The 22,751-nt window shown below is 45.3% G+C and overlaps 1 pseudogene; it reads left to right on the top strand.

Annotated features, from left to right (window-relative positions):
• The first annotated feature begins 349 nt into the window (after window positions 1–349).
• The window catches only part of LOC103254285, a 28,055-nt pseudogene continuing 5,653 nt past the window's right edge, over window positions 350–22,751 (top strand).

The raw sequence follows: 22,751 nt of genomic DNA, 5'->3' as shown, positions 1-22,751 counted from the left end.
CAAAGAATCAGCTAACATAGTTAGAAGCGGTCATTTGTAATTTTTTCAAGGAGAGAAAACTAGGGGTCTGTTGTTTTTATTATATGCCCTATATGATTTTCAAGCAATGCACTTTGGGAAGAAGGGAGAGGAGAAAGGGGAGGGAGGAAAGAGAACAAGGGAATGACACGGTCAGATCCGCGTGTTATCAGGGTCACCATGGTCTGATTTTTGAGTGTGAGTTGGAAGAATTGAGACATAAAGTCAGGTCAGTGGTTGGCTGTTATAACAAGAAGATTAATGGCAAAATTTATGAAGAGGAGAAAACTGGAGATGAGAGATTGGGGTGGGACGTCAATCAGGGTGAACCATGAAGGTGGGTACCATGCTAGAGAGTAACTCGCCATCTTCATTTTTCTCTCCTCCCTCCTCCTTCCTCTCTGCCTTGTCCTGATCAAAGCTCAGCCCTCTCCTCCTAAGGTTTCTGGGCCCTCCAACAGGACCAGCCCAGGCCAACTAGTGAACCTCACCTGCACATCAACTCGCTTATTTTCCAAAAACGTAGATGTGAAGTGGTTTGAAGATGGCACAGAGTTTCCAGCCTTTCAGACTCTAGTCTTCCTGCCTGCAGGCACTTCCTTCTACACCATTGTCAGCACTGCCCTGGTGACCCTTGGCTTCTCCTCAATCCACTCCCAGGTCACCTGCCAAGTTGCAGAGCCCCCTCAGAGGGCATGTGAACACCTCTCAATTCCTCCAAGGTAAGCCCCACACACACACTCTGAGCCAACCTCTGGTGACCACCCCAGGTGCCCCCTTCACCTGCATTCTCCCATTCATTCCTCACAAAACCCCTGGTAAGGAGGGTGTGAGGTTCCCTGGTTTGTATGACCATCCTCTTCCTACAAAATGCCTTCTTTGGGTCCTCTTCTTTCTGAGCTCTCTTCCCTCCAGTGTCTCTGGGAGGTGGAAATTCATTCACTCGTTCAACAGGTGTTTATTGAGCATCTGCTTTGTGGTGACATCATTCTAGGTGCTGCGGATCCACCGTAAACCTAGTAGACCTGGTTCTGCCTCACTTTGAGTGTGCAAAACCCATCAACTGGGACACAAACAACCAGATGGTTGTCATACTTGCTATGAGGGGAAAGGACAGACTGCTGAAGTGGATGAAAACAAGAGAAGTCTAGTTTACTCAGGAAATGCCTTTTTGAAGAAGCAGTGGTTGAACCAAGGCATGAAAAATAAAATGGAGTCAGCCAAGCAAAGAATAATGTGTTCCAGGCACAGAAAACATAGTGTGCAAAGGCCCTGTGATGGGGGAAGGGGGAAAAGGCCAGGCATGTCTGAGGAGCAGAGAGGAGGCCAGTGTGGCTGAGGCACGCGCAATAGAAAGAGGCCAGGGACCAGATCATACAGGGCTTCAGAGACACAGAAAGGAAGTTTCTCCCACTTGGACGCTCCAGATGTCTCCTAACACCATTGTCCAAACCACCATGCCACCATTGTTTGCTACCTGTCACTACCTCTGAAACAATCTCCTTAAATCCACCCTGGCATCAGGGTAAGGAGCAAAGCAGGTTGCTCATGCATGCCCCCTTCCTAGCTCTGGCTTCATGAGGACAAAGTGCATTGTTCATTTCCCCAGAGCAAACCCAGGCTGTTGGGTTGAATCAAACTTTGCAGAAATATAAAAAAAGAGGCAAAGGAAATTAGCTTCACTGTTTCTAAAGTCCATCTGCCCTCACCTTTGCAGAAGCTTTCACAGAGGTCTGCACTGTCCTTAGCTCCCGACTTACCCCAGGTTGGTGGAGTCTCATTTACTTCCTGCAGACAGGTATAATTCCTTCCAGAGGTCCAGAGCCCCAGCTTTCTTTCTCTACAGCTCCAGTCAGAGAAAACTAAAGAGCACCCATTACTAGCACCATAATCGCACAGCATCCTTCACCAACAGAGCTAATTTATGGAATCATCTTCAAGAGTTTAACTCTTCATTACTCGGATACCTCCATCCCAAAATAGGAGTCTGTCTTTGCTTAACTAAAAGATACCACAAGTGCTCCAGCCTTGAGTGCTCCAATAAAACCATAGGCAGCTATGTATCTCTGCTTCATGCAGTTGAGCAAACAGAGGCCCAGAAAAGTGAAGGGACTTGCCCAGGGTCACATGACTCTTTAGTAAGTACACTGGAATTTGAATCCAGCGATACACCTCTTCAGATGACTATCTCTAACCTCCACCCTGTAAGAACTGCCCATGGGTAGATACCAGAGAAAGGCAGCCTCCAACCTTCTCCATAAGAGGTGATTCAGTTGCAGTCAGACAGGAGATGGGCATTGTGCTCCTCCTTTCACCCTCTCTGAACTGGCAGCTCCTCCTGCCTTCTCCACGTAAGTGAAGACACTGTCCATCAACCCAGTCATCTAAGTCAGAAACTTGTTCTCACCCAACCCATCACGAAGTTCGGTCAAACTTCCCTCCCAAATCCCTTCTGAACGCATCCATTTCTTTCCACGATTATCACTTAAGTTAATACCCACGGTTAAGCCAGCATCCATCTCTTACCCAGATAACTGCAATAGCCTTAATTAATTTCTCATATCTACCATTGCCTCCTATAGTCCATCCCCCAAAGCCCCAGCAGCCAAGGGGATTTTATTAAGGAATCCTGATCATGCTCTTCTTTTGCTTAAAACCCTACAGTAGCTCACCACTACTCTTGGGGGGTGGAACTCCTTATTGGGATGTTCAGCATTAATTTTCAAGCATTTTTGTGTATATATCCCTAAAATAATTGTTAAGAACTCTGTAGTCCATCATAAATTTTAAAGTTAACATAGAAAATTTTTCATTATAAGCTTAAATAGTTGGGTGGGACACAGCTCTTGGGATATTACAAATGTTGCATCACTCTGAAAATATTCAATGAAAAAATAACATCATAGTGACTTAACCTCTGCCATAATCCATTTAGACATACATAAAGAAGTTCTTCTTTAATCATCAGAAATTTTATATCATTCCTTTTACTTCCTAAATTTGTATTTCCATTCTAACTCCCAGAGACAACTTTATCCTATTGCACAGCATATTTTATATTGGAAAGTCTCTCATTGACTATAATATCATACATACACATATCCATCACAGAGGACTATTAAAACACAGAGAACACCAACAAAAATGTGATTATATATTAAATTTTTTAAAAAAATTTCTTAGGCCAGCCTCAGTGGCTCAGCCTGTAATCCCAGCACTTTGGAAGGTCGAGGCGAGTGGATTGCTTGAGCCCACAGGTTCCAGACCAGCCTGGGCAACTTGGTGAGACCTTGTCTCTACAATAAGTAAAAAATTAGCCGGGCATGGTAGTATGCGCCTGTAGTTTCAGCTACTTGGAAGGCTGAGGTGGAAGGATCACTGAAGCCCAGCAGGTCGCTGCTGGGGTTCGGAGGTGGCTGTGAGTGTGCCACTGCACTCCAGCTTGGGTGACAGAGTGAGACTCCAACTCCAAAAAAAAAAAAAGTATTACCATAAGACACTCAGCATCAAAAGGATTATTTTGGATTGAATTACAATTGATAGAAATAATCTAAATATGTGACAAACTTTGATAGTTATTAAAATAGCCAATGTTATTGGAAATCAGCTCAGCGGGGTAGACGGGGGAGTTAATGATGCTTTGATTAAAGTAGGCTTCCTGGCCAGCAGCATTTGAACTATCCTTTCATTTTGGGTCCCAAAGTCTCCACTCCAAGGACAATGCACCTTAGCTAGATTCAGCATGTGTGTGAGAAAGGTCTTTCTTTTGTCAAGGGCAAAAAGGAAGATTGAGAAATAGGAGGAGCTGGGAGGGGGGATGGCCTTGATGCTCATTCTCAGGCAGATCAATTTAAGAAAAGAGTCACGTGAGGGTTACAGATCAGGAAATTACTTTTATTAAAGTAATGTCTGTACTCCTTAGAATGTCTTTAAGTGCCCCCAGGGCACCAATAAGTGTCGCCAGTTTTCAGATTGGCTGTGAATTCAGCTTCACTCACCCATACACCCTTTCATTCACCTTGGTCTTCTTTCTAAAACCCTGGGAACCTCGGGGCCTCTCTGCCCAGGTCCACCCCTCTGCTGCAATACCCTGCCGCACCCCACTCTCTCCTATTGTCCCCTTCCTCCTGCCTTCCTCTAACCCCTTTTGCCTAATATTTCCATGATTAGAGCCATGTAACAACTTAACTCCAAACTTATTCCATTATTCCAAAGTTATTTCAAATATCCCAAATTACTATGCTCAAGGATGTTGTGGGTCAGGAATTCTGCCAGGGCCATGCAGGGATGGATCGTCTCTGTTCCTTGATAGCTGGGCCTCAGCCAGATGGTTCACAGGCTGGAATCACCTGAAGGCTCCATCACTAACATGCCTGGCCTTTGGTACTGGTTGTTGACTTGGGGCTTCCGTTCTTCTTGACATGTGCCCCTCCTTATCATCTGTCCACATGAGCTAGTGTGGGCTTCCTCATAACTTGGTGGCTGTGTTCCAGGGGTGTGTCCCAAGAAAGACAAAGAGGGCTAGGTAGAAGCATGTCAGCTTTTTTTTAAAGGGGGCATAGTACAGGTAAAGTTTAGGCCTGCCTTTAATCCTCACTATGCCTGGTTTGAGATCAAGTACCCTTATAGATGTTGTGCCCCGCCTCCCCACCCCAGTATCCCACTACTGCCAATTCCTTTCTTATAGTACTATGGTAAATATTCAGGATCTGCTTATGAATGAGAACATGTAATACTCTGATCTTCGTTTTTGTGATAGATCACTGAGTATTATAGACTCTAAATTCCTCCAAGTTGCTGCAAAGTCCGTATGTTTGTCCTTCTCTATGGCTGCATAATATCCCATCGTGTATATGCACCACATTTTTTTTTATCCAGTCCAGTTTCAATGGGCAGCACAGTTAGCTCCATGTTTTTGCTATGGGGAATAGAAGCATATCAACTTTAATGACCCAGTCTTGGAAGTCACAATGTCATCTCTGCCACATTCTGTTCTCAAGGCAGCCTCAGAGTTCCACTCAGATTTCAGGAGAGCAGAAATAGACTCTCCCTCCAATGAGGAGTGGCAAGGTTCTAGAAGGGCATGTGGTATGTACTGTTGCCATTTTGGAAAACACAGTCTGCCACATATAGTTAATTTGTATTTATCTTTCATATTTCTGTTTGAAGGTTATTTCCTCTGGAAATCCTTTCCTAATCTGCCCTCTTCCGGAACAGGTCATGTGCCCCCATTGCAGGCTCTTGCAATCCCTGTGGGGGTCATGCAACTGTCTTATTTTCTCCTGTCCTCCCCACCATAGTGGGAGCTCCATGAGTCAGGTACCGTTCCTGTCTTGCTCACTGCTGTATCCCAAGAACCCAGCACACCTCCCTAGAAATGTGTGGTTGCTCTTTGAGCATGCTTTGCATGAAGGAAGAAAGTAACGAGAGAAGGGCTATTTATTGTTTCAGTTGTGCCCACAGTGACTATCTCAGCACATCACGTCCCAGGATTCCAGGTGGCCATCCTCACCTGCCACGTGCAAAGGTTTTACCCTGAAAACATACGAATCACCTGGCTGAAGAGGAACGAATGCTCCAAGACCTGTGAGGCCCCTGTCTCCACCAAGAATCCAGATGGTACATTCAGCCAAGACGATCATTTCCTGGTCAACACGTCAGGGTGGGAAAAAGAAAGGCTATTCATCTGTCAAGTGTGGCAGAATAACCAGGCTCTGGCCCAGGTGAGTAGGCACCTGAGCAGGCTTGGAGATGAGCAAGTGAGTTTGGGTGACTGGGAGCAGAATAACCAAGCAGTTAAAGGCTCAGACCTAGAGACAGACAAGCCATGTTCAAATGCAGAGGCTTTGCCGTGCTCCCCACGTATGACCTTGGGAAAAGCACTTCACCTGTCTGCATCTCAGCTTCTTCATCCATAAAATGGAACAGCAATTACAGAAACCTCGTCAGAGCATTGTGCTCATGGTGCCAAATAGCAACAAATGCTACTTCCATCACACACCTGGATCCTGACTACACACCCAATTATCAGATACTTCTGCACATAACTAAGTTAATATGAAATATTTTCCCAAATTCTCACCCACCCTCCTGAAAGCCTTTTGGATTTGACAATTACTAAGCATCTATTATTTGCTTTGCTTGGGTGTTCTCATTTGATAACAAAACATTCTGAAGTATATGTTATGATCCCCATTTTAAAAATAAGGACACTAAGTCTCACAAAGGTGAGGTGACTCTCCCCAACACCAAGGTGTATTCTTGGTACCTGAGTCATGTCATGAGTGGGGTTGAGCCTGCCTGGGGGTCAAGTGGTAAAAGCAGGAACCAGTCTCAGTCTGTTATCTTTCTGCCACCAGGTACCCCAGTATTCAGCTTCCTCCTCCTAGTTAGCTGGAAGTTGTTTCCTCTGACTGCACTTTCTGCCATCTATGTCTGTAGGAGATGCCTCCCTCCCAGGTAAGGGGGAACACCATATGGGGACTTGGCTCCCAGGGGTGGACCTCCTGCTAATAGGGGTACTGCGAGAAGAAAGCCACGGGGCCCCTCCATTTCTCCTCTACCTTGAAGGAGTGTTGAAGCCAGAGGGCCCCTGATAATTACACCTCCATCCCTTCAACCTCCCCCTGTCTCTCACACATCCAGCCTGAGGATGTGCAAAAATACAGATTCCTCAGGTCATGGCAGGGGAGGTGGCATTTAAGGAGGAAGAGAAAGAGGGAATTGCTGTGAAGACAACATCCTGGAGGCAGTCTCTTGACGGGGGGTGGAGGGGATGCGAGAAGAACAGGGGGGGCTAGACCTCAGCCCATGCTTCCCCTGCAGGTCACAGGCACTGCAAGGGCAGCCCTCCTCAGAGACACAGGACCCTCATTCCCCTCCTGTATTGTTCAGTAGGCCTGGTCCAGGAGAGAGACCTGCTAAGATCCCTGTAGCTGCTAGCCCAGCTTCTCCTGCCTCATCAGCCTTCTGAGACATGAACAGCGCTGGCTGCCCCTACTAGTCTCCTGAAGCTCCCAGAGGAAGGGAGAGCCTGGGAAGTCAGTAGTGAGAGGTGGGCTCTCACACCCTGCCAGGAATAAGGTTTCTGGCAAGACCCCCAAGTTCATGACCTTCAAGTTCATGGCTCTGATCAAAAAACTCAGCAGAGGTAGGACAGGCTCCAACACAGAGGGAAACGCATGCCTGCAACTCTCACAGCCCCTTCCTTGCTCCCCAAAGAAGCCCACCGTGGGCACCCAAGCTCTGCCATGACACCTTTACAGTCCTATCATAAAAATGGAGTTAAAGGAAGCATTTCTGACCAGTAAACATAAGGAAAGATGCCCAGCCTCATTAGTCGTCAGGAAAAGCCATGGCAAAACCACCATGAGATGCCGTTTGGTCCCTGTTCAAATAGCACAAATAAAGAAGCATCTAGGTCTTTCTTATATTGCTGGTGGGCACATTAATGGATGCAGTCATTCTGGAGAAGAGTCCGGAAAATTTTGTTGCATTGAACACATGTCCTACAACTCGGCATTTCCACTCGTCCACACTTAAAGGAAACTCTCGCACATGTGCAGCAGGAGATAGTACAAATATATACATGGTAGCATTGTTTAAAATTAGCAAAACCTGAAAATGATCCAAATGTGCATCTACGGAATGATGGGCAATAAACAGTGTGGTCACAGAATGGAATGTTCTCTGGCAGTCAGAATGATTGGACTCCAGCTACACACGCTAATACGAATAAATCTTTTCAGCAAAATATTGGCAGGGGAAGTTAGCCCCCAAATTATTTCATACAGTATGATATTCTTTCAATAAAGCTAGAAACAACTATTATAAAATAGTTTTTAGGAATGCACAGGAATATAACACCTATATTTTTTTAAAAAGGAACAGTGAACACAAGATTCAAAATAGCAGTGACCTTGAATGTAGGGAGGCAGGAGGATGAGAAATCTGGGTGCATACAAGTAGATGGACGTTGTTGTCAAGGTTCTAGCTTTCATGCTGCATGGTTGGCTCCATAAATGTTTATATTGCTAAAAACAAGTAACAAACAGAATTACAATATAAAAGCAATGTAGGTTTGTAGGTAGGTGGGTAGATTGGTGGAGGGAGGGAGGGATAGAGGGAGGGAGGAAGAGGTGAACAGATGCACAGATGGACAAACAGAGGATAGACAGACAGATAGATGAATGGATAGCTAAAGAGATTAATACTTAGAGTCTATAATACGAAGTGATCTATCACAGAAACAAAGAACTGAGTATTGCGTGTTCTCACTCATAAGTGGACCTTGAACAATTATCGTACTACTATAAGAAAAGGATTGAGCCGGGCTCCGTGGCTCAGCCTGTAATCCTGCGCCTTTGGGAGGTTGAGGTGAGTGGATGGCCTGAGCCCGCGGGTTCGAGACCCGCCTGGGCAGCAGAGACCTCATCTCTACAATAAATCAAAAGATCTGCCGGGCGTGGTGGTGCATGCCTGTAATTCCGGCTACTTGGAAGGCTGAGGAGGCAGGATCGCCGGAGTCCAGCAGGTTGAGGCTGCGGTGGCTGGGAGCGGCCACTGCACTCCAGTCTGGGCGACAGAGTGAGACTCCAACTCAAAAAAAAAAAGAAAAGAAAAGAAAAGAAAAGGATTGGCAGTAGCGGGAAACTGCTGGGGGGGGGCGGGGCAAGCTTGGCAGTAGTGAGACTCTACCAGGGGAGGCGGGGGTCACGCCTCATCAACAAGGGTACCTGCATAATGAACTTTTGTATATCTAACCCTGAATTGTACCTCACGTCTTTAAAATAAAAAAAAAATTTTAAGCAATGAATAAAGAGTGTCATGCATGGATCAATAATGAGAGTATCATAAAGCAAGAATTATGAAAATACAATTCTGTGTACTTAACATCCAAAAAAATAAATGAAGGCACATTATCTAGAGAGCCCTAAGTTTCCTTCCTATTGTGACATTCTGTGCTTCCTTATAAGGAAGGAAAATATAGTTACTGGGTCTAGTTCTTCATATGCACCTGTACCTCATCTTGTCCACAAACCGCTCCTGCAAGGGGGTGCCAGGCCTCATTTTGCAAGTGAGGGGTGAAAGGGGACCTGCCCAATGTTACTCAGGTAACAAGTGATAGAACCAAAAACCCCAGGTTCAAACTCAGCTCTCGTCAGTGCTTTCCAAAAAATCACACTGCCTAGAACTCTAGAGACAGAAGAGGCAATCCTGACCCATCCTCACTCGACTGCTTCCTGGACTCTCAGGCCCACTGCTCGACAGTAAAGCTCTTTGGTGTCGCTGAGTGGGAAAGGGAATGGAAGAAGACATGCATTTTCCTATGTTTGAAAGGTGGTCCTGGCGTAGGTCTAGGGATGGCCATGATCATCAGAATGGCCCTAGTGAAGTCCTAGGGAGACAGTCCAGGGAGGGTTTTGGAGAAAGTCTTTCTATAAAAGAATAAGTCTGCCTGGGGGAGATGGGCATCTTACCGTATTAGTTTCATTGTGACCTTGAAGCTTTGTAGTCAAAAAAACAGAGATATTGCCCCTCAGACATGAATCTCCTCAACATTTTCTATTCAAAATAGAGCAGCCTCTACTTCAATATTCCCATCAATCCAACAACCATTGGAGTCCCCACGGCTCCAATGTTGGGGACATTGAGGATGTCTTGGCCTCCTTCAATGGTGAGACTATTATGAAGCAAGAATTATATCCCCCCCCCTTTAAGCAGGGCCAAGGCTGGGATGAGGCAAAGTGCCCAGGAAGCAAAATTCAAGGAGACACAGTCTCAGGGCTGAAAAGGGCAGTGGCAGTGCATATATGACCGTGCCTCCTTATATTTTGTGCTCTGGGTACCCTGAGTCTCCAAGACCCATTAATTCTGTCATCTCCTATTCATCTGCATGGTCACCCAGACCCTCATCAGTGCTTACTGAGGTCACTCTAGCAGCCTCCTCATGGGTTGTCACATCATAGGTCCATTACGTCAGAACAGTCTTTTTAAAACACTTGCTCAAAAACTTTAGATAGTTCCTTTTCCCTCAAATCATACCTCAAGAAGGACATAGAGGGTCCCATGTGTCTCATACTTTGAAACTAGAGGAAAAATGAAGCAGCCAGAAGTGGCCCAGCTTGGACATAAAGATCCCTTATCTTTTTAAGGAAATAGCCCATGTCCAATACAAGCGTAGCCTAGAGTCTCCAGATGAATGTTTGTTTACTGAAGAGAATGCTATACTTTCATTTATTCCATAAATATTCCTGAGTGCATACTATATTTCAAGCACTGTGTAGATGCTGAGCAAATATCAGTGAACACTGGTAAAGGTGGTCTCTACCTTTGTGGAGGTTACAGTCTAAGGAAGAAGGAGGTAAGGGATACAGGGGAAAGAGGAAGAAAGGATTAAAAATGTGTTGAGTTGCCTTGAACAGAATAAAAGGGTACATAAAATAACGAGGATTTCAAGGCTATAGATCTCCACAGAAGTCAGGAATTAAGCAGGAATAATTAGCCTGCTAGCTAGAAAGAATGGCAGGAAAACCATGCTGAAGAGGGAACATTGGAGCTGCTATCTAAGCATTGCAAAGAGCCTGGGAGATACCTTTTTGTCAGAGACTTAGAATGTTCACAGGAGAGGAGCAGGGACCAGTGGGGTTGGAGAATGAAACACAGGACAATGCTGGAGAGACGGACAGGAGCCAGATTACACAGGGATGCTGACCACAGGGGAGACTTTGAATTTTACTCAAAGAATAGGAAGACATCAGAGAGTTTTAATGCGCAGAGTAAATTACAAGATCTGATTTACGTTTTTAGAAATCACCATGACTCCTGTGGGTAAGTAGATCAGACGGAATCAAGTAATCAGAAAATTCAAATGTGAAGTTACTTCAGTAAACCCAGAGGCAGCGGGGGTGGCCTGAGCTACAGTTATGGCGGTTCCAGCAGAGAAGGCGAGAAATTGACAAACGGAGGGTGAGCTCAAAGATAGAAATGGCAGGACTTGTTTGGGGACTGAATAGGAAAGGCAATGGAGAGGGAGGGACTGGGGGTGGCTTCACGACAAGGTTGCGCGATGGATGAGATGAGGAAGACAGGTGGAAGGACAGGCTTGGTGGGAGGCATCAACAGTTCCATTTTGCACATGTCACATGCAATGTTTGTCACCCGAGTGAAGTTGTTGAGTAGGCACGTGGACAGATGCATCTGGAGTTCAGGAGCAGGGTCAGCGCTGAAGAGATATTTTTGGAGTCACTGGGTCTGTTGCCAGGGCAGCCAATCAGCAGAGCTAAAATATTCATATTTCCCTTTTTCGTCCTTCTGGCCTCCCAGAAGCCCTTTAGTACAATGCAGTCCCCTGTCTCTGGTAGAAAACAAGTACTTGCATAGATACAGATCAGAAGGGAAGCAGAAAGATAGAAATGCTTTCATTTGTCAGGATGACATGATTGTAGATATACTTTTCCTTTTTACTTTCATACTAGTGAGGGTTGTTGGCATCTTTCTTCAAAAAATCACTTTTAAAATAATTAAACATGGTTTAAATCAGTGGCAAAAAAGAAAAGAAAAGAAAAGAAAAGGACCTGATATCTACTGGGGCTGAGAATGGCCCCCTTGTTCCCTGTCACTCTGGCATAACCCGGTGATTCCCAGCAACCTCATGGAGACTGGAGAAGGCCCCACAAAGAGAATGACAGGCGGAGAAAGCATCAAAGTGGGCAGTGAGACATCTGGGAGACACTGAGCCTTGGGCATTATCGTAGATCTAAGCTGGAAAGGCTTTTGGTACCACCCCGTGCAATCTCTTCTCCCCAACCCAAGTTCACTGATGGAAAAGTTATGTCCTGAAGAGAGTCAGTGACATGATCAAAATCAAACAATGCAACTCTCAGGCCACCATTCCAGGTATGCAAAAAGCATTACATTTTTAAATGTTTCCATAATCTAAGATATTCCTAGGTTAACCATTCCTTCCATGGACATAGTCTTGATCAATTCAGGATCTCCTCCATCAGATCATGGTCCTCCCATCCCCAGTGGTGCCTAAGGTGCCTTGGTTACATCGTTCCATGCAGGCATCTGCTAAGATATCTACCACCCTGTGTAGCCCTTGGCTCCTAGCACCGATGCTCCTAGCATCAGCTTCTTCCTAATCCCAGGACTTCTCCACACCCACTGACTTTTAGCTCCACCCACAGTCCTCTTAAGCACACTGGGAAATCTGGCTTCTTTGGCACCCCAGGAAACTCTGCAAGGTGGTCTCAGGCCCTCTCCAACAAGGTAGGACACAGAGCCCATTCTACTCTTCTGCTGCCAGGCCAGGCTGAGGGTAGGAACTCCACAAGCCACATCACTGGGAACGAAGATGCAACTCCTCCTGGCTCTCCAGTACCTCCAAATTTGACTTGGGGCTGGGGGAAGCAGGTTGTGGGACCCTTCTCAGGAGCTCACCCGGGTTGGTTCCCTTCAGTTCCCCTCCTCTCTCCCACAAGTTGGACAATATCCCAGTCAGTCATCGGAATGGCATGGGGATGGGGGAGAGTGGTGAGGAAGGGGCTGGCTTTGCAGAAGCTCATCTTTTCCCAAATATTCACATCTTCCATCTGGAAGATGAAACTTGAAGCTGCATTTTTTCTGTTTCTGTAGTGACAGCCTTCCTCGAGGCAGACACGTTGCATTTATCTGCTGTCGAATTTGGTCACCATCACACACAACACTGAGAGGGAGGCCTCTGTGAAAACCGGACTGCAGAGCTCTGCAGTGACACCAGTAGGCACATTTTATAACATGTCAGAAGCCTGCACATGCCAACATCTAGTGAATCCCAACTCTGTGAATACACTTGAAATCATTGAACTGTACATTGTATGTGGGCAAATTATATCTAAGCAAAGCAATAGAGGATAATAGTTGTTTTCATTGGCCACACAAAATACTCTAGCTCCCTGTGTGCCTACCCCTTCTAATACTCTTCCATTAGTAAAATGTGGGGAGAGAGAAAACAGTATGTTTCATGGAAACCATGTAGAGCCTTCACTTTTCTCTGAGATTCTCTGACAAAATTGCACTCAGGCTTGGTAGGAAGAAGCAGAAACATCAGGTAGAGGGCAAGTTCAGACAGTGGGATTTATTATCTGGTTCTCAGAACCCACAGCTCTAAATCCCCTGCCTATAGCTTCTGTGACGCTTTAATAAAGGTAGTATTGGACTCATCCTTATAGAAGGGTTTTTTGTTTGTTTATTTTTACTATATTCACTGGCTGGGCACAGAGGCAGGGAACTAGTACAATTTTTTTCCCCAGAAGCTTCTGACAACTTCCCTTTACATCTGACTGTCCAGAATCTTACCACGTGTTCTAGCCTCAAGAAAGTATCCAACCAATCACTTGTCAAGGGATTGGGCTACCTTAACTGGGTTGGACCAATGAATATCCATCTCCTGGGATGGAAGAAGGCCCTAAGTTTCCCTGAAACCATTGCTGAGTGGAATGGGGGTTTTGAGAGCAAGTCAGGAGGGAGATAAGGCTGTGGAGAGGCCCATAGGGTGGTGAATTCAGTGAGCTGAGGAAAACTACACCCTGCTAGGACACAAAGTCCTGGACATTTCCAGACCTGTGGGATGCTGAATGCATATCAGAAAAGACGGACTTCAAGACCCAGAGATTTGGGAGGCTCATCAAATGTCCCCAGAAAGAGCTTGGCATAGAGACTGGAGTACACAGCAGAATTGGTCAACTTCGAATGACCCGTTAGGCTTGGACAAGGAGAAATGGGCGCAGTGACCCATGAAGACTGAGAACTATAATTCATCCCATTCATTCTGGAGGGTGACAGCCTCAGTGCCCTGATATACAGCCCAAGAGTGGGGTGGGGGAAGCCATGGAAAACAGCTACTCTGCACTTTCTCTCCAACCTGGGTCGGGGCAAGTTTTCAAACCAGATTTCATTGGAATTAGAAAAGAAATTTTAAGTGACATGCTTATTCATTACAAATGAAAAAACATATAGTGGAAATGCCTGGCAGACATCATCAAGTAACGAAAGCGGACATCACCAGTAATGGGACAGATCAAAGTCACATGCCTCCTGATTGGATGCAATGGGAAGGACACAGTATCACTTCAGGACATCCCTGCCAAAGGTGTCAAAACCTGTCTCTGATCATGAGTAAGTGTCAGAAAAATCCAAAATCAGGGACATTCTGCAAAATAACTGGCCTATACTTTTCAAAAGTGTCAGAGTCTTAAAGTGAAGGAAAGAGAAAATTTTCCATGTTAGAGGAAATTAAAGAGATGTGGCAACTAAACGCAACTGAATCCTTTCTCTATACAAAGATATTATTAGGACAATTGGCAAAATTTGTAGGGAGGCTGAAGCCAAGATGGTAGTAATGTACCTAATATCAATTTTCTGATTTTGATGATACTGTGGGGTCATGTAGGAAAATGTCCTTATTTGAAATATAGAAAATGTGCACTAAAATATTCAGGGATGTCTTAGTCCATTTGGGCTGCTATGATCAAATCCTTACTGGGTAGTTTATAAACAATGGAAGTTTATTTCTCACAGTTCTGAAGGCTGGGAAGTCCAAGATCAAAGTGCCAGCAGGCATTTTGCAAGGGCTACTCTCTGCTTCCAAGATGGCTCCTTGTCGTGGCATCCCCACATGACAGAGAGATAAATGCTGTGTCCTCTCATGGCCAAGGGTGGCTAAAGAGCTCTCTTGAGCTTCTTTTATAAGGGTACTGATTACTGATTCCACTCATAAGGGTGGAGTTCTCATGAATTAATTTCTCCCCAAAGGCCTTACCTCGTAATACAATCACATTGGATAGTAGGTGCTAACATGAGAGTTTGAGGAGATACCAACAGTCAGACCACAACAAGGGATGATAAGGCAACATGTCAGCAAATTGTTCACAGAAGTTTCTGAAAAGTCCTTTATCCCACACTTATAAATTTTCTATAAGATTGAGATTGCTTCCAAAAAATGTAATTAAGTAATCTTCAGAGAACACGGAGTAAGTCACACCTGCCACAAAATGAATAGACAGCTAACACATACTGAGAGCTTGCTAGGGGCTGGATGCTGTACTGGCTTTCATGTTGTGAACTCCTTTATCTTTACATCCACCAGATGAGGTTTGACTGAATGAATGATGACCGCTTACAATCTCTCATGTTGGAGTGAGGGAAGAAATGAGAAGTAGGATGAATGGAGAGCAAGAGATGGGGGTGGGGAAGGTAGGAGAGAGAGCTCCTAGGTCTAGGGCTGCAGAGAAAATGCCCTGGTCCTGCTAGCTCTAACAGTTGACCCGATGATCTGTGGCTAGAAGTTATCACAATATTTAAGAAAATCATTCCTTGAGCATGAATACTAGATAGCAAGGAGGAGTTTTTGAGGTTGTTCTGAGCTCAAATCCAGAGCTTGTGAATGCCTGTTATTTCTCTGGCTCCTGAGAGATGCGTTCTTTGAAGTATGGCATTGTCACATGCTATCACCAGGCTCCAGGAGGGGACAGCCAGGGAGGAACAGCTCTTTGCTTCACCTCCTCAGAGGGATATTGCATGAAATCCTTTTTTTTTTCTTCTCTGACCCAAGCTCTCTTTTGCCCCCATCCCTCTCTTCTTAGGAGAGATCTGGTTATCAGAGTCTAGGGCCCCAGATATCATGGCTGGCCCCATCCAGCCCACCCATATCAGTAGCCTCTGGCCACTTCAACTGCTGTTCCTACATTTGGGACCCTCCTATGAGCAGGATGAGGAGCAGAACAGGAGTTCTGAGGGGCTGAACCCAGACACTGCTACATGCCAGATGCTGTTCTGGCTTTCATGTTATGAATTCCTTGCAGACCAAGATAAAAGGGAGAAAGGGAGAGTCTGCACAAAGGAGCATGACCTTTCCTGATTTCTACTCAGGACAAGTTCATCCAACCCTCCTGAATAGTCTCCCCTTGTGTTCGTATAACACATACTGTTTATTGCTTTGGTAAACTTTAAAAGGTGCTTAATATCAATAACCATTATGTAAAATAAATGCATACATAAATTAGAGCCTCATGAAAGATCACTGCACACTCACTAAAATGGCTAAAACTTAGGACTGACGTAACCATAAAGAGCCACTAGAACTCTCTCAAACATTGCTGGTGGGACTGTCATATGATACAACCTCTTTAGAAAGCAGTCTGGTAGTTTCTCATAAAGTCAAATATACCTAATGTAAAATCCAACCCTTCCATTCCCAGTAACTACCCAAGATAAATGGGTATGGATATGAGGGAGGACTCCCCAAAATGAATTTATTTATTAAAAATTGTGTATTTATTTTTGCATATTTAAACTTCAGTCACCTCCAAAGTACTCTTCACTTGATATAATACGCCTATCAAGACACTCTTTCCAGTGCTCAAAACAGTTTTTGAACACATCAATGTTGATGCCTTTTTGTGCTTCTGCCATTTTTTTGCTTCACCTCTTATTTCCCTTTGAGAATTTTTTCATCTAGGAAAAAGAAAAAAAGAGTTACCTCAAGCTGAAATCAGGTGAATAGGGAAGGTGGGGCATGGCGGGGATTCTGGCCAAAAACTGCTAAACACTCAGCGGGTTGTGGGCAGGTGGGTTGTCAGGGTGGAAGAACCAGTCATCCGTTTAACACAACTTGAGATGTTTCTTCCACAAATCAGGACACAACCTTCTCAAAACTTCCAGATAAAAAAACAATGGGTTCCTAGAACACTTACCTAGTAAGGGAAGCCTATGTTACCCACCCTCCAAAAGATAATTCCAAGTTTTTTGGGTCCCCTGGCATATGACTCCAAAAAGACATGTACAAGAAGCATTATTATAATTGTTTTACATAGTCACATTTTTTTTATATGCCCCAAACTGAAAACAATTCAAATGCCCATCAGTAGGAGAATGAATAAATAAAACATGAGATCTGACAATTAAGTTCACAAACTCATCCTAGAAAAAGTGCTGCATACCTCATTGCTGAATATCACTCAGTCCCCTTTGAAGTACTCCCCTAGGGAAGGTATGTACTGATGCCAGTGCCTAGTTCACCCATCAAAGCAATCTTGGAACTCTCGTTCTGGAATGGCCATCAGAACTGTCATCATATTACACTTTGAAGTCCTGAGTGTCATCAAAACGTCTTCTTTTCAATATTGTCTTTATCTTCAGGTAAAGAAAAAAGTCAGTGGGATCCAGATCAGGAGACTAGGGAGGGTGTTCCAATACAATTATTTGGTTACAGGCTAAAAACTCCCTTCCAGACAGTGCTGTGTGAGCTGGTGCATTGTCGTGATGCAAGAGCTCCTTCAGGACCATTTTTGCACAAATCTTTCTCATGCCAAGATTTTCAGTTAAGATTTTCCTGTTTCCCTATTGATATTTATTCGGTCTGCTATGCTTCTCACAGTGCACTGACAAGTTTGACACACAATTCGACAAATTTTTGTGATATTTTCATCAGTTCTGCCTGTCACTGGCCATCCTGACCTCTCTTCATCAGTGACACTTTTTCTCCCCTCAGTAAAATGTTTAGTCCATTTGTACACTCATATTTTCTTCATGGCATCATCCCCATAAACTTGGACTAACATGTTCCTGATTTCACTTCCACTCTTGCCAATTTAACAAGAAATTTAATGTTTGTTCATTGTTCTAATTCAAGCTCCAACATTCTCATGACAGCACACAAAAACACACAATGACAATAATGAATGCCACTCAGCAAGACACTGCCACACATGAACATAGCTGTGAGACATGGATATACCAAGATATGAAACCTTGCCAACTCATTTGTACAATGCTGCCAACATAAGCACATGGTGGCAAGTTTGTGAACTTAACTTCTCCACTATGGCAGGGTTGAAGGTCCCCTCCGGCAGCCAGCCGCAATTAGGAAATGTGGGCCATTTGAGGGAATAAAAGGTGGTTAGGTTTCCTTGGTTTAACCTGACTGCTGTGCCACTCCTTGGAAATCCTTGAAGTGGCACAAAACCAGTTGCAGAGGGGTGTCAGGCTTAGAGCACTGCTGCCCCATAATATCAATAGCAATGACAGACACAACAGTGACTAACACTGAACAAATAAAGACAATAACATAAACCAAACAGGCAGACCTAACTGGCCGAGGGCAATACTGGAGGGCCCAGTGACGTCTCACTAGGACCTCAGACCCAGGAATTAGTGCTGCATCCAACTTTCCTGCAGGTGCAACCAGAAGTGCGCACAAATAGAACAGGAACTTGACTCACCTCTCAGAGGGCTCTGGGGACGTTGTGAGTCTGCCAGAGATGACAATCAGCTGTTTGAGAGTTCACAGACTCACCAGGCCCAATGAACACTGAGGTTCACGGGTATGCAGACCCACAAGGTCAGCTGGTGATTGGGGTTGGGGATTAAGCTCTCGGATCTCCTGGGTGAGCCCCTAAATGAAATAGGGACCGAGTGCTTAATTCACAGACACCAACACCAAAAGTACAAGTTATAAAAAGGAGAGGTTTATTAGCCAAGAGCCAGGCGGAAGGCCACTTGCCTGCTGGACATAACAGTCCCACAGCAAGGGGCCCCCATTACCTATAGGAGCTTGCTTAAATGGGGGAAAACCACATTGGAACTTTCCAACTGGGCCAAACCGTAACATCCTAGAGGCCTAGGTACCTTTCAAGCAATGCTAGCGAGGTTCACAGAAGCAAAAAAAAAAGCTGTTAAACAGTTTAACCTAGCCAGCAGATACTGTTACCAGTTTCCAGGAAGGGAATTTTTTTTTTAACTGTGCAAAGGTTGAGTACATGCTTAGCCTAATCTTTGACATTGTAGATGTTTTTTAAAGCCCCCTTCCACATTCCCCCCTTTCAGTTGTTCCTAGAGTCAAATCATTGACTCTTCATACAGGGGATTATATTGAGTTCTGAGGACCATTAATTTTATTGATGACACACTATTTTTAACATAATCAAGGAGGCTTTTAATTAAGCAAGGCCCTACTGTTATACCTATTAGGAGCAGGAGGAGAGGCCCCGCCACTGACGAGATCAGGGTTGTGAGCCTGGGGGACCAAGAGAAGAGGGACTGATACCAATTTCCCGAGGCTTGTCTTTGCAGCTCTCTTTGTTTTAGATTGTCTCTTACAAGGGCAAGAGTGTCTCGGATGATCCTGGATTGGTTTGCATAGAAACAGCATGTTTCTCCCAGGGCCATGCATAGCCCTCCCTGCTTCATGTAGAGGAGATCAAGTCCCCTCCTGTTTTGGAGCACGACCTCGGCTAAGGAATTAACTTGCTGCTCTAAGCGGGATATGCTCGACTCGAGGAGTCCTAGGTCCTTATCAACATGTTTACTTAGCTCTTTGCAGTTTCGGTCCCCAACGACCAGAGAGGCTGTACTTATTGCTGTGGACCCTGCAATTCCTAGGCTAATGAGGAGGGGCACTAATATGGGGACCTGCTTGGATTGTCCAAGGCCTGAGAGTCCAAGGTGTTCTCGTCCCTCTGTTCCTTCATAGATATATACCTGGCGTAATATATGCACTAAGACACAGATTTCTGTGCTGTCCCTGAAGTATTTCTAAAGCAATACAGGGTGTCATACCTTGCCTACAAGCAAACCAGGTGGTAGGGGGTGCAACAGCCATGTGGAGGTCTTTAGAGGTTTTTGGATTGAGGATCCTTATTACAGAGGTGGTATCACATGACATTTGGTAGGGAGATTTACTTATATTATAAGAGGGAGAATAAAGGCAAGATCCACATCCTCGAAGATCTCCCAGAGTAAGGGCCGAGTTCTGTTCCCAGGGACATAGTCCTAAGGACTGAGCTGTAGCAAGGTTAAGAATGCATACATGCTTTTCGGTGTTACCTATTGAGAAGTTCACTGCAATTCCTATGTAATAAGGGGATCAGGGGTCTAGGCATAGCCAGCAATCTTTTGTTACTTCAGGACGAGTGGCATTTGCAAACTGGTAAACAGCGGATAGCATAGGGAGGAAATGATTTTCATTTCCAGGCGCTAATGCCATGGGTAGGGGAGCAGGACCTGCCCCCAAAATTGTAGGGTAGGTAGAACCAGATCCCTGGGGCAGTTGGGTTGGGGGGCATTCACAAGGTTCAGGTTTTTGAAGAATCAAGTTGCTGTTGGTGGCCATAGGATTTAGGGTGTGGGGGATGGCCTGCCTTTGAATAGTAAACAGCATGCCAGGATCGCGTCCTTCAGCATACATTCTGAGCCCCCACATTTTACCTGTTTCCCATACCTGGTGGATGCTGAGGGCATCCCAAAGTATTATAGTGAGTCTAAGTGGGTTGCATGTTTGTATTAGGCTGCATTGGGGAGCAGGTTTCTTCCTGCGTAGGCTTATATATGGGTCTCGGTTTTTCCAAGGAGCAATAGTTTCACACCCCCATGCAGCACAGTGGTATTGTCCTGCTTTGTGGCAACGGGCTGGTCCCGATGCTGGGCAAGCATAAAAACCAACAGATTTAAGTCCTTTTTCATAAGCTATGGTGCTACACTCGTGAGTGTGTGGGCCCCCGAGGGTTAGACCTGGCCATAATTTACAAAGGTCAAAATTAAAGACAGGCTGCCTGCTTCCTCTGTAGGTGGCGATTACGGTCCCAGTGACAGTATTTCTCAGTTCCCAGGAAGAGTTCCCTGGAATATAGGGATTACGCGGGTTAGGCCAATAGGCCTCAAGCTGGGGAAAGTATGCAAGGAATATACAAAAGCCTTATCTTTAGAGGATCTTCTCCAGTAGCTGTTTTGACGACTTTCCATGTTTCCAGGGGCGCAGTGGTGGCTGACTTTACTTGTGAATGAGGAATCCAGGGGCGGACACTGCTGACTTTGCCTGCCGTAGGAGTAGTATGGATTACTATGTGGGGCCCTTTCCACCCTGGGATGAAGGCCTCAGCTTTGTGCCATTTTATCCAGATCTGGTCACCAGGCTGGAACAGGTGTGGATGTTCTGGAACTGGTTTCCGGAAGGCTGCCTGCACGGTCTCAGTGACAGCTTGCTGAATTCTTTGAAGAGTGTGCAATGACTGAAGTAAATTATGGTTAGACAGTTCTAGTGCTTTTTCCAGTCCAATTTTGGAAGTAACAGCGGGGGCCGTCCAAACAGAATTTCGAAGGGGTTAGACCCTTGATGTAGGGGGTACACCTGGCCCTTAAGAGGGCATAGGGAAGGAGTGTTACCCAACGTTCACCGGTCTCCAGGGTTAATTTGGTCAAGGTCTCTTTAAGCGTCCGATTCATTCTTTCTACCTGTCCTGAACTCTGGGTGTGGTAAGCACAATGTAAGTTCCAATGTAAGTTCCAATTTATCCCCAAGGTTTTTGCAATACCTTCAATAAGTTTGGAAATAAATGCTGGGCCATTATCTGAGCCTATTGAGATAGGTAGACCATATCTTGGTATGATGTCATTTAAGAGTTTTTTTACTGTTATAGAAGCAGTTTCAGTTTTTGTAGGAAATGCCTTGACCCATCCCGAGAAGGTGTCTACCAAGACCAATAGGTATTTATATCCATATTGCCCAGGTTTGGCTTCTGTAAAGTCTATTTCCCAATGTCTCCTGGGGTTAGTTTCCTATCTCGGACCCCTTGGGTGGATACACTGACCTTAGCATTATTAGTCAGCTGGCATGACACGCAGCCTTGAATGAGCTCCTGGGCGAGCTGGTCCAGATAAAGGAAATAGAATTCTTTTCTCACAAGTTCAGTTAGTTTTGTCCTTACCAAATGAGTACCTTCGTGGAGCTGCTGTAGGATTTGTTGTCCCAGGACTTGAGGGAGGAAGGTTCTGCTGTCCTGAAGTTGAAGCCATCCGTCTGGGTTTGAGGTTGTATGCAATTTTTGTGCAGCAAGGTGGTCCTCTTCTGTGTATTTTGGTGGCTCACATAGAACCGGAGGAGACAGTGCCAGCAGGCAGGTGGTTCTGCGGTAAGCAGCTTCTCTGGCCGCTTGATCTGCTTTTCTATTTCCTATTGCCTCTTTTGAGTTTCCTTTTTGGTGGCCCGGGCAATGGATGATGGCGACTTGTTTGGGGGCCCATATTGCTGCCAGGAGGCCTAAGACCTCTGTTTTATTTTTTATATTTTCCCCTCTGCAGTGAGCAATCCCCGCTCCTTGTAAATTGTCCCATGAACATGTGCAGTTGCAAACATGTACCTGTTGTTAGTGTAGATGTTGACAACTTTTCCTTCACCTGCTTTCAGGGCCTCAGTTAGGGCAATCAGTTCTGCTTTTGGGGCCAATGTTCCCTGCGGAAGAGGCTCAGCCCAAATAGTTCCCTGTAGAGTGACCACCGCTGCCCCTGCACTATCTTACCCCATTCTGGATGAAACGGCTGCCATCCAAGAAAAGCGTTAGGTCAGGGTTTGTTCTCGGGACATCGGTTAGGTCCCAGCACAGCTTCTGGAACTCAGTTGTTTCATAACAACAATGCGGCGGCCCCATGGGACTTTCTTCTGGTAGTAAAGTTGTGGGGTTCAAGTTGGGGTATGCTGGAACTTGATGCGAGGTTGATCTAAAAGCAGCACTTGATAATGAGTTATCTGGACGTTTGACATCCATTTGTCAGGGGCTCCTCAGAGTAAAGACTCCACTGCATGTGTGGCCGTGACAGTCAGATTCTGCCCCAATGTTAGTTTGTCTGAGTCCTTTACTAACATGGCAATGGCTGCTATAACCTGCAAGCCTGAGGCTACTGGGTCCAGTTTTTTTGAC

This window comes from Carlito syrichta, unplaced genomic scaffold (assembly GCF_000164805.1).
Source record: "Carlito syrichta isolate Samal-C Ts95f unplaced genomic scaffold, Tarsius_syrichta-2.0.1 Scaffold274096, whole genome shotgun sequence".
Classification (NCBI taxonomy): domain Eukaryota; kingdom Metazoa; phylum Chordata; class Mammalia; order Primates; family Tarsiidae; genus Carlito; species Carlito syrichta.
The sequence above is the reverse complement of the archived record's forward strand: the minus strand, read 5'-3'. Positions and strand labels throughout refer to the sequence as shown.